The 13,808-nt window shown below is 41.0% G+C and overlaps 1 long non-coding RNA gene across 1 annotated transcript; it reads right to left on the bottom strand.

Moving 5' to 3' along the window:
- Window positions 1-5,967: 5,967 nt before the first annotated feature.
- Window positions 5,968-10,525, bottom strand: LOC139595818 (uncharacterized). The gene is made up of 3 exons (XR_011681141.1): window positions 10,391-10,525; window positions 9,971-10,119; window positions 5,968-7,089 (listed from the first exon to the last, which is right to left on the bottom strand). It is a non-coding gene; the product is annotated as an uncharacterized lncRNA (long non-coding RNA).
- Between the last annotated feature and the right edge of the window lie 3,283 nt (window positions 10,526-13,808).

The raw sequence follows: 13,808 nt of genomic DNA, 5'->3' as shown, positions 1-13,808 counted from the left end.
GGGGCTGCTGAGCCCCAGTCTCTTTCTCTGTGGGCGATGCTGCTGAATCCATGCCCTGCAGCCTGAGCAGTTTTCTGCCTAGAGCTGGGCTGTGCCCTGTGAAGTGTGTGGCACTGGCAGCTGTGTCTGCCCCACGCTTCGCTGAGTCTGACAAGACTTCACAGCACTGAGGTTTGCAAAAGTGCAGGAGTCTGCTCATGTGTGACTCAGAGCAGCATGGGGACCTGTATTTAGCAATCTCATATAGGTTGGCAATTGTAATGCATGTAAAGAAAATACATCTGTGCCAGCCTATTGACTATTTTCACTCAACTGTTAAATCACATGACTACTTAATTTCTTTTCTCTATGCTCTATGTCTGGTGGCATGTGCTAAATGCTTATTTACTGAAAATTGCGTTCTAAATCACCTACAATGACTTCCTTCCTCATTTTCCACTTCAGTAAAAGCTGAAAATTGTAATGAGCCATTTTCCCTTGAATATTAGCCAATAATTGGTATTTATGCAGTCCTTTGAAAATAGTTTTACTCATATTCTGACAGATATACAGGGAAAACTGGCTCTTGCTTTTTATTCCGACCTTCCTTTCAGTTCCAGGTGTAGAGAATTGATATTCTGACTCTATGGAATTATAAAAGTGCATATTTGTTTCAGAGTATTTTCAAATCCAATTAGGTTCCCAGAAATAACACAATCGTCTCACAAATTTGTTCAAGAAAACTTTTTTAAATGAAAGATTAGCATTTTAAGTGTTTTATGATTGAGCTTAATGAAATATCTGAATTTCTACCTTGCTTTTGAGAGAGGAAGAGTTGTGACATACTTGCAGATCAAGATAATATCCACTGTTAACATCAGTAACTGCTATAATTTTATTTTGCAAGAGAGGTCATTGTATAGTTCCTGCTATGCAGTTTTATAACACAAGATAAGAATTATACAATTTGTCACCACTAGAGCTGCTTTCTTTTCACTCACAAAAAAAAAAAAAACCAAAAACAAACAAACAAAACAAAACAAAACAAAAAAAAAAAAACCAACAAAAAAAAAAACACCCCAAAACCCCCTAGTAGTAATGGGACTCTCCCTAGTATTGCTACAGTGAACATTTCACTTGACCTTTTTTGCCACTGTGGTCATCTTAAAACTACTCCATTATTTCCAAATAAAGAAACCTAAACCAGGAACTTTCAAAGCTTCTCTCTAGAGTGCAAAAAATAAAGGAACTGACTTTTTTTTTTTTTTTCCAAAAAAAAAAAAGTGTGTCAGCTGTTACCACACAGTGGTTTCATGCACTTTTGAGTGGCACATGCACTGCAATAATTGTACATTCCCCTTTAACCAAGTAGTTTGCTCCCAAACATTCCAGCTGACTTGATTTTTCATGTTTTTAGTTCTCTATGAATTTTTCATTGCAGCAACTTCCTGCACAATGACATCCATAGAAATTGACTGGAAGCAAGCAGCCTCTAAGACTAAGGAGTTAAACAGTCTGGATGGTAAAATTTCACCTTTTCTTTTCAGCAGCAGCTCTTGCCAGGTAACAACAGTATTGAAAAAATAGGATTGTGTTGAGAAGTTTAAAAATTATTTGTATGAGCAAACTCCCTCTGCTGGTTTGAAGTAGCAGCAGATATATTACATTTAAAAACATACAAACTGGAAAAATATTAATTCAACACACACAGTACTTTTCCCTTCACTGCATAATCAGTGAAGAGTGAATCTGTTTATTCCTCAGAAGGAGGCAGGACTCTTATTAAAAAAATAAGGGAGAAAATATAAAACCACAGAGAAGGGTTTTTTTGTAAATAAAAATTGTATCAAAATGCAGATTTTCAAGCAAGGGGAAAAAGAAGGTTGCATACTAATATTGAAACTTTTTTTTTTTTTTTTTACCTGTTATGGAGGTGGTTGCATGGTCCAGGGAAGGGAATGGAGCTGGGGAAGGCTCTGGAGCACAGGTCTGAGGAGGAGCAGCTGAGGGAGCTGGGAAAGGGGCTCAGCCTGGAGAAAAGGAGGCTCAGGGGGGACCTTCTGGCTCTGCACAGCTCCTGACAGGAGGGGACAGCCAGGTGGGGGGTGGGCAGACCAAAAGGAAATGGCCTCAAGCTGTGCCAGGGGATGTTCAGACTGACATCAGGAAGAATTTCATCAGTGAGGGGGGGTAGTCATGCACTGCAAGGGGCCACCAGGGAGGTTGTGGAGTCACCATGCCTGGAACTCCTCAAGGAAGACTGGATGTGGCACTCAGTGCTTTGGGTTACTTGACATGGTGGTTTCCAGTCAAAGCTTGGATTCAATGATCGTGGGGGTCTTTACCAACTTTAATGATTCTCAGATTCTATCATTATTCAAAGAAGCAAAGCCAACTTTGTTTTTCCTGTTCTTCCTCCCCCCTGCAGACACTCCATTAGGGACATCTTAGCAGATACACAGGGTCACAGGCTGGACCCTTTGGGTACAGCACAGCTCCCTCCAGCCAGCCAAGAGCACTGGTCAGAGTCTGCCTTGCAGATGATTGCTAAAGGACAGTGAAAAACTGTCACCAGCTGGACACAGCAAGGATCACCAGAATACAGCCAGTGATAATAAGGAATTTGTGGGGCCATTTTTCTGGCTGCTGAAAGAATGAAGTCCTAGTGCCATATCTTTCAAACCATGGAATGTGGGTCAATGCTATATAAGAACTCTATAAGAAGCAGTCTGCAAATAACTTTGTAAATCAAACATATTTTGCATTCTCATTCATTTGGCTAGCAACCAACCAAAATGAGGGATGCTGGAAGTTTATCCTGATTTGATTTGTCTTTAACTGGAAACTGTTGTGACAACACCACAAACATGGTTTGTTTTTTATTGGTTAAAATCTTAGTTGGAAAAGTGGAGGAACATCAGCCAGCGGAAACAAATTCCTCTGTCCTTTGTTTCAGCCACTCTTGGTCTATTTCCTCTACTATTATCAACCTCCTCAGTCAATCACATTCTCTTTCCTATAATCAGTTCAGCCTTGACTCGTGAGTACTGTTGCTCTTCCTCTGTCATTTCTTTGCCACATGCCAGAAGCTCCATTTCGCTCGGCTGAGAACAAGACAGGGAGCCAGGACAAGTTTCAATTCTGTGGTCTTGTTGTGACATATAAATATACATCCTCCAAATAGGACCCCATGTTGATTTAAACATTGCTGTAGATGACAGCTTGTCCTGTACTAAATATTTTTGAAGTTCTGAATAAAGTATTAGAAATGTCACTCCTGCACAGGTATGGAATAAAGTACTTGTAACTGTTGAATCTTGAAAGAAAAGAGCTGGGGGAGAGGGAGATGTTTGTGAAATTCAGGCTAAATACAGGCAATGATTAATCATGTTTTTCTGCCATGAGGCCATTACAGCAGCAATCTGAAAGAGGAGTTGCCTACCCTGATGACAGCTATTATGTATGTTCTTTGACCTCTCTTCTGAGGATGCAATTCATTTATACTGGGCTATTACAACTAATTAAAACAAAGCTGCAAACAGCAGGGAGTGTGTGGAGCAGCTCCATCTGCATTATGCTGATAAAAACCAGTTCACATGGACATGCGGTCATTAACTTGCAACCATATGTATAGCTGTGTGTTTCAAAGATATTCTGTTTGATTTGAACACAGGAGAGTTTTCATCTCATAGTTTGTAAATCACACTGTACTTAAGAAGAAGGAGAAAAAAAGCAAACTGTGCTTTCCACTGGATTTTTTTCTCTTCTCTAATAAACAACCATCAACCTCTTTCCTTTCTAGGTACATTTGGCATTTTGCATTTGTATTATGTCCCTTTGGCAGCCCCTGTTTAGGATTTCCTTATATTAACATTCAGCACAAAGGAATCTCATCTTCAGGGTCCAATGGGCTAATGGTTTCCTTCGGCATCTGAATAAATCAGCAGCTGTGGCCTTCAGCCATTTTGTCCTTCCAAAATAAAAGTGACGGGAAGCTGCTTGTTGTTGTTGTAACAGTTCTCACACATGCTCTGCGAGCAGGATACAAAGCCTTTTTTCTGCACAGATGACTTCATACAAAACAAACAGCATTAGAAATGTAATTTTCCCCTCACTCCATCAGTAACAGCAATGTAGCCCAACTTGAAGTGATTAGAAGATAAAAAGTTTGCTCAGAAGTCAGTTTTATTAAAACATTTGATATCTAAATACTCATATCACAGTAAATGCACACACATTATATATGTGCCTGCATTTCTGTGCCACTGGCAGGATGATGGTATCAACTGAAAGTGCTTTTTTATTCAAAGACAGTCACTGATACCTGTGCAGGCCCTTTCTGCTGGGTTGCCACCAGCAGCTGAGGCACTGACACAGCAACTGGAATATGTCATTCTTTGACACTGAACTTCTCTTTCTGGCACTCTCACTCCTGTGCTGGTTCTGGTGCTCATCTGATGGTTATGCACAGTAAGTTCAATTTTGACATCCGGCAGGAAAATTTAAAGCAGGGAACTGTTAGTCTTTAGAGCAGTGTGGACGTGTAGTTGAACTATGTCTGATTGGAATTTTTAAAATTCCATATAAAACCAGTCTATCACCAAAAGGCTGGATCAAGTGCAGAAACTCTGCACAAACTACTTGCACTCAGGGAACTATTTTGAGTGTGATTGTCTTTTGTGGTTTTGTTGTGGATTGTTTTTTAATGGAAGTACAGCAAAGACACACCCTGAAGGCTCCAGGTCACAAAGACACCGTTTTATCTCGAGAGCCTTTAGGAGAAAGGGATGTGAGGTTACCTGTAAGTTTACATTTTCCTGCATTGATTTGCCTAAACTGACAACTCCGTGAGCCGGGTGCTCCCATCAATACCCCAGGCTTCCACAGAGAGACCAAGACAAAGTGCGAACACACTTCATGCCTTAAGCTCAGCACAAAGCCTCTTCTCTCTTCATCCTCCAACAATGTCAGATTGTCATTAATTTTCTTGAAACTGGCAGCATTTTTGTGAGTGCCGTTCAGGCGCTTTTGAGTTTATAAATAGCATCCCCAAAGGGCAGTCATTCTGAATATCTGTGGAATTGCCAGAGTTGACCAAATACCCACTGTTAGAAAATTCTATAATAAAACACGATTTCCCCTGACAATTACACACCCTCACCTTCAGTTATACCAGCTGAACTCTGTGTGCTTCTAGAGTAGATGCTTCAGTAGATGCTTCTGTGAAGTGTATAATTATTCCCAGCAAGCTACTAAATTTTACAAAATAATATTTCCTGCATTTTTGGTTCTGAAAGTTATTATGTTAATAACAACTGACAAAACCATTAGGCATTACTACAAGGAAAACATAGCCCAGTGCTAGAAAGAACACACATGCTTGGCCATTCCCCCTGCTTGGCCCCAGAAAAATAAAACCCTATAGATTTTCTGTTGTCAAAAAAAAAAAAGCCAGAATTATTATTGGATCTATTAAATATTAAATATTTTCAATGAGAAGTGTAAGCTCTCCTCTTAGTATGGAACTTGTGACTATGAAGAAGGGCCCCTTGGCAGCACTTTGAAGGCTTTCACTGATTATTTTTTGTTGTTGTTATGCAGAGTAAGAACTTAGATGTTTATCTACATTCCTGCAGGCTTGTATATCCTCTCCCTCGGGGCACTGATGCCTGATGCCAAGAATACACATCAGGTTTTCTAGAGAGGCAGCAAACTGAGCCAAACAGACTGAGCACTTCATGAGCACCTGATTGCCTTATATTTTCCCTCCTAAGAAGTTAAAGTATTGAGGATTATTCATTTTACCACAGTGTATTCCCTCCCACAAAAGCAGCAGACTATGAGTTTTCTGTTTCACTCATTGGCTACAAGTGTAAATTTTGACTCTGTAATCCCATTTTAACTGTTACCAAAATCTCAACCTGAAGGAGGAAAAGCAGCTCCTGTTTTGCTTTCAGAGCCAATGAAGTTAGAGACACAAACAGAAGATTGGATTTACAGAAGTTTTTTGTTTGCAGAGAAAAACACCACAAAGAAATTAATACAGAATAGTTTGTTGCATTTTTGGACTTGCATTTGCCCATGGGGAAGTGCAGAGGGGAACGTGTGACAGAGAAGGGGAACGTGCTCCAGCATGCCCCTGAGTTGCCAAAAGTATATCATCAAAGGTATTTGCAAACCTGAGTGTTTTTCCTAAGGAAGCAACATTTAACTAACTCATCAGCTGATTTGTGAGTTGATTACCCACAAATTTGGACATGGGTAACACATACTTATCCTACCAAAAATTATTCTTTAGCTGACACTCTCCCACAAACATCCACTGAGAGAACAGTTTGCAGACACAATGTTTCCTATTCTTTTTCACTTCTCCATCGGCGTTATTTCCAGCCCAGACTGGAAAATCAGCATATCTTCTTCTATCTAATTTGTCTTTATGCTTCAGCCCTTCACATCAAATTCCTTCATTTTCAGAAATTCATGTTAATAGTTATTCCAGAACTCCTGCTGTATTCAAGAACTCCCAGTCTCCATTCATTACCTTTTGTCACAAAGAAGAGGGAGAACAATAGTTTTGTTTAAATACAGTGGTCTGCTAAAAGATCATGTTTTTTCAGAGCGAGCTCCTAGAAGATAGAATTGGTCTGATATAAGGGCAGAGAGCAACACATTATTGAAGGAAGGAAATTTCCTGTTTCAGCAATTTTTTCACCATAGAATCAGAGCTCTACATGTGAAATCAGAATTCCAAAACTTATTCTTGTTCTAATTTGTAATTAAAGCAATTTGTGCGATGAATATTCTAAAAGCCACTTGCTTCTGGGGAAAGAAAAATCATTTAAACATTCCATGTTTTTCTTTCAGTGTTTATATTTGTCTCATGACTTGTCGATAAAGACCAGATTTAGGGAGTTTAGTTCTTTTAAAACAGTTCTCTGGCATTCTAGTTGACTTCTCTGTGATCCCTTTTCTTCTCAAGAGCAAAAAATCCAAGTTTCATTGACTGGAATATTCTTTTGGATTTTAAGATAAACAGTGAGGAGGGGCTCATTTCATCTGCTTTTAGGTGCATGCTTCAGCTGTTCTGGTGATGCAGATTCACTTGACAATCTATGGAAAGGAAGAAGCAAGCACTGATGGGAAACAGTTCTTCAGATCCTCAAATAAGTGCCTGAGTGATAAAAACCCTGGAAAGGTGCCAGCATCTTTCTGATGGTTGTGGAGGGAAAACACACAACCACCTTAGACTTGACTTAAGTTGGATAAAGCAAATGCCATCATATAAATTCATTTTGCAGCATCTCTGTGTTAGTTTTGCCTTTAGGTTCTGCTAAACTTCTGTTTTGCTTGCAAACAAAATCAGCAATGCAGAGTTAGATTTAGCTCATGACTAAAGCTTACAAGCAGCACTGCTCAGAATCAATAGACACAAAATGGTGGTGGATGTGCTTAGACTGGAAATTAGAAAAGAGATATTATGGCAGAGCACTGCCATGATATTCTGCAACAGCATTGATAGAGGAGTTTGGAGAGAAGTGACAGTAATGGTTCTCAGGATGAATCTTGTTCCTTCTATGTACCGGATTATTATTCAGTGATTTGCTTCAGTAGCAAGAAAAAGGCCTTGGTTACCTTGTTCCCTAAGTCCATGTATTAGCATACACACATATCAAATATATGTTTGTAGGTGTGTGTGTGCTGTATGCATACAGCTCTTTATTCATCTTCTAGAAGTCCTGGGCACAAGGGTCACGTTCTTACCAGTCCGTGGAAAACAAAGGGCCCAGGCATCTGCGTACCTTCACAGGCTGATACCATGTACAGTGTGGCTTTCACTTTTCCTGTTTTGCCTTTGATGTCCAAACATGCAGGAGCAACTCCAACACAGCACACAGGTGCCAGGGCAAGCTTAGCAGTGCCAAATCTGAGTCCTGGTGACAGCAGTCATGGTAAAAATCTCAGTGAGCTGGCCAGTCTGCAGTCTGAAGTCATAGCATGGAAGGATGGAATTGTTTAGGTTGGAAAGACCTCTGAGATCACCAAGTCCAACCTTTCACCCAGCACTGCCAAGTTCACACAACCAATAAACCATGTCTGCAAGGGCCACATTTACTCATCTTTTAAATATCCCCAGGGATGGTGACTCAACCCCTCCCCTGGGCAGCCTGTTCCAATGTTTGACAACCTTTTTGGAAAGAATGTTTTTTTTATAATATCCAATCTAAACCTCCCCAGTGCAACCTGAGGCCATTTCCTTTAGTCCTGTCACTTTCTGCTTGAGAGGAAAAAGCACCCCCCACTTGGTACAACCTCCTGTCAGGAGATGTAGAGTGAGAAGATCCCCCCTGAGCCTCCCTCTTTCCAGGCTGAACACCCCAAGCTCTCTCAGCTGCTCCTCATCAGACTAGGTTTATTAATGGGTTATCACAGTCCCACTTTCCCTCTGTTTCTTTTTCCCAGGAAGGACAGTCTTCAGATTGCCAGAAGGACATCCTTAAAAAGGGGCAGGTAGAGGCAAGACCTGCAGTAATGACTACAGCACTCTCCTGCTCTAAAAGGTAAAAAAAAAAAAAAAAAGCTGAAATCTTCTCTCTCAGCTTCTCAGCTTTGGCTGTTGTCCCACAATACTGAGATACCACCCCAGCCCAGGAGTGCTGGAACAGTGCTGTTTGACAGCTGCTGATTAACCCCTGTGCTCCAGCAGCAGCGATAGTGCCATACACAAGCCAGACACTTAAACTGTCTCCACTTGTGCAAGCTGTGACCTAGAGTATCTGTTTCTGTAAGGTGCCAATCCAGCACCTGCCACAAGTGTCTAGCTCAGAGCAAGGGAACAAAGGGAAGTCCCAGGGACACATCCTCCAGCTGCAATCCCAAGGAAGTGTCACAGGAGGACAATAGAATGCCTCTTCTGCAATGAATGAGTGGGTGTTATTATGAGACACATAAAATATGCACAGAGTTAAATTTCACCCCTACCAAAGACAAGAAAGAGACACAAAATATGCCTAATTTTACTACACTCTGGAGTTTTGCTCTACAAGGTCCTTGAAGAAGGTCACAGTGGGATGAGTGACATGGCAGTATCTGGTAACAGCATTGTAACTTCCAGGAGAAAATGTGATGCATGTGATGTAGAAACCACATTCTCCTAGACTGCATTTGAAGAGAGGAAGGGAGAAAAAAAACAAGACCCATTATGTCATTTTTGCATGGTGACTTCTTTTCTTAGAAAATGAGATTTTTGTTCCTGCTACTTACTTATTTTTGTCAGTACAACAGCACTGCTCTATGCAGTCCTCAGTCTCCTATTGCTCTGCTGTGTTGACTTTCATATATATTTGGCGTTTTTTCAACAGCTTAATCTATCTCCCTTTGCCCATTCAATTTTTCTCCTTGTCCTTCTCACCTCCATCTCCACTATTTATTTTTGTTTAAATTGTGTATTCATTTTTATTTCTTTCTGTAAAACCATTTACAAAAGAGTTGGTATCTAATCCAGATGTCTGTTCTATGTATCTTGCCATTTGCAGGAAATGCTGATAATTTTTGCAATGAGCTTCAGGATGACTCTTGTCTTTGAAGTACCAGCTATTCACCTGCTGCCTTAAAAACCCTGTCAAGTCAGTCCCCAAAGAAGTTGTAACAGTCACAAATGTGTTATAACTGCCTGTAATTTTGACTGTCTAATTTTATAAGTCACCTGGTTTTCATAAAGTAACCCCTAGCCCCAATTTCAGATAGTCTGCATGTGGGAGCACAGCTCGATCCCAGCAGCAGTGAGGCAGTACCAGAGCAGGAGAATAGAAAACCCATGATCTGGGAAGGCAAAGGAACTCCAGGCACAGATGCAAACCAGAGAAGCTGAAAAGACAGGAGGTCAGAGTGAGGAAAAGACTGATAAAGAGTTGTAGCCCACACAGCAAACACACACCAGGGAAACAAAGGCCTTCTCCAGGAAATGAGCACAAGTGTTGGAGAGGAAACTTACCTCACACAAGAGCTTTGTACCAGATAGATCTGAGCTGAGCCTTGGAGACTAAAGCCTTTCACCTAGGGAAATTGATTAATTTTTGTGTTTGAGGAAGCCATCTGGAAGATGTTGGAGTTTCATTTAAGTTCTTCATATTTGGAGAATTTCTGTTTAAAAAAATAAAGAAAGTAAAAAGACATGAGAAAAGGGAGGAAATTACACAATTACTTAACACAAGAAAAACCTGAGCCAATTCACCAAGCCAAAACAGGCCTGGAGTGAGTGATCTATCTTTCACAGCTTGCAGATTTAGGGCATGAAAGTACATTTAAACAAGAGAGAGAAGGAATCACAGTAAGGAGGGTCTTAGGGGGACATTGGGTCTTGGGGTAGAAATGATTGAAGAAGAGGAATAATGGTCAAAAAGGGGCTGCTTACCAGAGGAGCCAGAAGAGAGAAGGAGCTTGGGTTGGCTGAAGGGCTGTTCAGAATTGAGTCATCAGCTTTTTTTATCCTGGGAGGAGAGACAGGGCGCAGAGTCTGCCCTGTGGGGTGTTAGTACTGGAGACACAAACCCTGAAATTACAGAAGGAGAATTCAAATGGTTTTATTTTGTTTATTGCTTAACTTTGGGAGAAGTGCTCCTGATCATTACATGCTATTTTTTTTATCTTCTCCACCTTTAACAAGTTGGTGTCATATTTAACACAGTGATTCATTAGTGTGATGGGAAAGGAAATTTCCTCAGGTGTCTGGGCTGGGGCTCAAACCAATTTTCACAACAGTCCTTCACAGATATCAAAGCCAGCCCTTATTGCTGCCATCCAGGGCTCTCCAGAAATATTATAGAAAAGCTGAGAGCACTTTTATGGTTTACTGGGGTGTTGGAAAAAGGCTGCAACTGCATTAAGCACTGTGAAACACCTGTTCCAAAAAACCTGCTCCCAAAAGTCCCCCCATGTGGGAAATGACACAGGCCACAATTCTGCCCAGAATCAAATTTTATTCCAAGAAGTACAAGAAAATAGTACTAGTCCAGCCCAGGAGGAGAATCAAAAGGACTTAATGGAAGAAGAGGAATCCAGCAACAGGCAGATTTTAGAAAAACAGAGTTTAGCCCAGTAGGAGTGGAAGGCTGCAGGTTACTTCTTCAAAATATAAACCAAAGCTTCTGAGTATAGTTTTTGCAAAGTGCAATCACTTATGACAGTTTATTGTTTTTCTGAGAAAGCTTCCTTTGTCCCTGTGTTTTTTCTACAACAGATATTTATAGAAATTGTAGTCATAAAGTTGCTAAAAGCACTTCCTGTAAATTACATAAAGGTCTGTCTCCCAGTATCACAAAGACCTTGTGATATCACAAGCTTCCCAATACTTTTCAGACCTTTTCTTACAGAATAGAAGAGCTCTCTGACTGTTACCATACCCTATCCATGTGCTCAAGGAAAACACTTGCCTGTAAGAGACAGTCACTGGCAGACAGTAGCTGGAGCAGTAACTGCAAATGGTTCACTTTGTCAGTGGTGGTCTTGTTGTTGGGATTTTCAGATCTTTAAAATATTTTCTTGAGCTGCTTTTTCTTCAGAAGTTATTTATGCAGATTCACCAGCATACTCCATGTTGTTCATTTTCCCTGGAAAAAAAGTGCCTGTGATTGTGGCCTCTCTTTAATATCCATCAAAATCTTGTGTGATTCTACCTCACCCAGTATTTTCACAGTGAAGTAGCTGTGCACCTTCTGTTTAGATCTATTCACCTTTATGGATGAGAAGACCCTGGCATATTCCCAGCAAAATTAGACAGTTTAGAATACAGAACATTCTGAAATAAAGCTAAAGTGCCTGGGTTAATTTTATATCCAACTGAGCATAAAATGGTTGATTGCAGTCTTCAAGAGGAAAACATGAGATTAAAGAATTGATCTAATCTGCATTGTAGTTTGTTAGAAAACATCATGTATTTTAGTGGGCCTAAACATGCACGCTGCCTGGAGTTCAAAGGAAAAGCCAAGCATTTTTAAACCAAGCAAAAGGTTTGAAAACGTGCAGAGCACGGTTGCATAGTAAACAATCCCATGAGCTCATGCTGTGCCCTTTCTTTGCCTGCCTTTGATGTTGGAGCTCCCATTTTAATTGTACAGACTTGGTCCTGCTGCTTGTGAATTTGGTGGGAAGACCTCTCATCAACTTTGATTGTGCAAAAAAAGTTGCTTCAGATTCTTACACAGCTTTCTAGGACAATGAGGCAGTTTTGTATTTTTACTGTGTGATGGAATCCTAAATTTCCCCATGTGGAAAGGAAACAGAACCAAGGCTGTGTTGCACTGACTCTCTGCTCCCAGGGACAGGAGGAACTGCCCCCTATTTTCCACCTGTTGTCCTTTTTCCTTTCTTCACCAAAATGCCAAAAGGAGACAAGCAATGGAGCAAAAAGGATCAGTGGAGGTACAAGGGGAAGGAGCAAAGGAAGGATGGGGGCAGAGGGCTGTACTGAGTTGAAACAGCACCATAAAATCTTAGAGGGGTTTAGGTTATGAGGGAGCTTTGAAGTCCATGGCCCCTGCAATGAGCAGGGACATCCTGAACTATATCAGGTTGCTGAAAGCCCCGTTCAACCTGACCTTGAATGTGCCATGGTGGTGGCAGAGAGGAGGTGGCTCTGATGCCTCCCACACTGTGCTGATGCTGTAGCACAGTATTTTTGAGGGGAAATGGGATACTACTTCCCAAAATCCAATGCCACCCACTGTGGATATAATGCTGCCTCCTTCTTCTCAAAGGTGTCTTATTAGTTCTTATGCAGAGAGCCATCAACACAAGATGTGTGATACTCTGCCTACATTTCCCAATTGCTAGAGAAGGATTTTGACAGCAAGCTTCCCCACAGGAAAGGAAGGAAAAATAACACAGAAAAAATTGGAAATAACTTCACTTGTCCAGCTTGCATCTTCCTAAACTCCATCATATTCAGTAAAGAACAACTTCCCTTGAATTTGACTCTGTCTGTGACACAGATGCCTGCCAGGGGTCACTTCCAAAGGTGGTCTCCACTAATTCAGTAATCCCTGACATAAGAGCTGGTGGCAATTATTAATTGAGGAGAAAACCATCTGAGGCTACTCCCAAGAGCAGACTAATGGAGACTGGCCCTAATCTCTACAGATTGTTTGAGATTAAGGTTTATAGTGCTACAGAAAGGATTTAGAAAGTGCCAGTGGAGGCCAGCATTGTCCCAGCCTTGTCCCTGGCTGCTGCCACTGTTTTCCCACAGGAGACAGAAAGTGATGGACCCAAGCAAAGAGCCCAGAAGTGTAAAACGTCTTTAGCAGGAGCTGCAGGCACCATGGAATGGAGAAATATTCAGAGGGAGGGGAGCAGAGGGGCTTTGAGCATTACACAGCTCATTATGGCTTTCACAACGTCTGGCAGCATCACACACTTCTAATTTAATTTGGAATTGAGGTGATTTCCCAACACATTGTTTTGCTCTTGAAACCTCTCCCTCGCTTCCCCTTTAGCTAATTTATTAACAAACTAGGGTGTTTGCTGTAGCAGATGAAGCAACTTGCATTCACAACATTGGTTTAAAAATAGTAACAAATGTAATAGCTCAAATACAGGGTGTCTACTTGGAGAGTAAACATGTCTTCAGTGTTAGCTCAGCTTTTAAAACAAACTCAGTAATTGCTTCCAGAGGTAAAATATTTGCAAGCTGTTATTACAGCACACATTCATTAAAGGGAAGGAAACACAGTTGTCTCTTTGGAGCAGGCAGACAGGAGCAGAGAAAGCTGTGCTCCATAATTAATCTTCAAGACCTGTCAGGTACCTGTGTCTCTGACAACTCAACATTAAAA

The sequence above is a fragment of the Agelaius tricolor genome, unplaced genomic scaffold (genome assembly GCF_023055355.1).
Source record: "Agelaius tricolor isolate 1412-34295 unplaced genomic scaffold, bAgeTri1.0.p SCAF_1, whole genome shotgun sequence".
Classification (NCBI taxonomy): domain Eukaryota; kingdom Metazoa; phylum Chordata; class Aves; order Passeriformes; family Icteridae; genus Agelaius; species Agelaius tricolor.
Note: the sequence above shows the minus strand (reverse complement) of the source record. Positions and strands in the feature narration are given on the sequence as shown.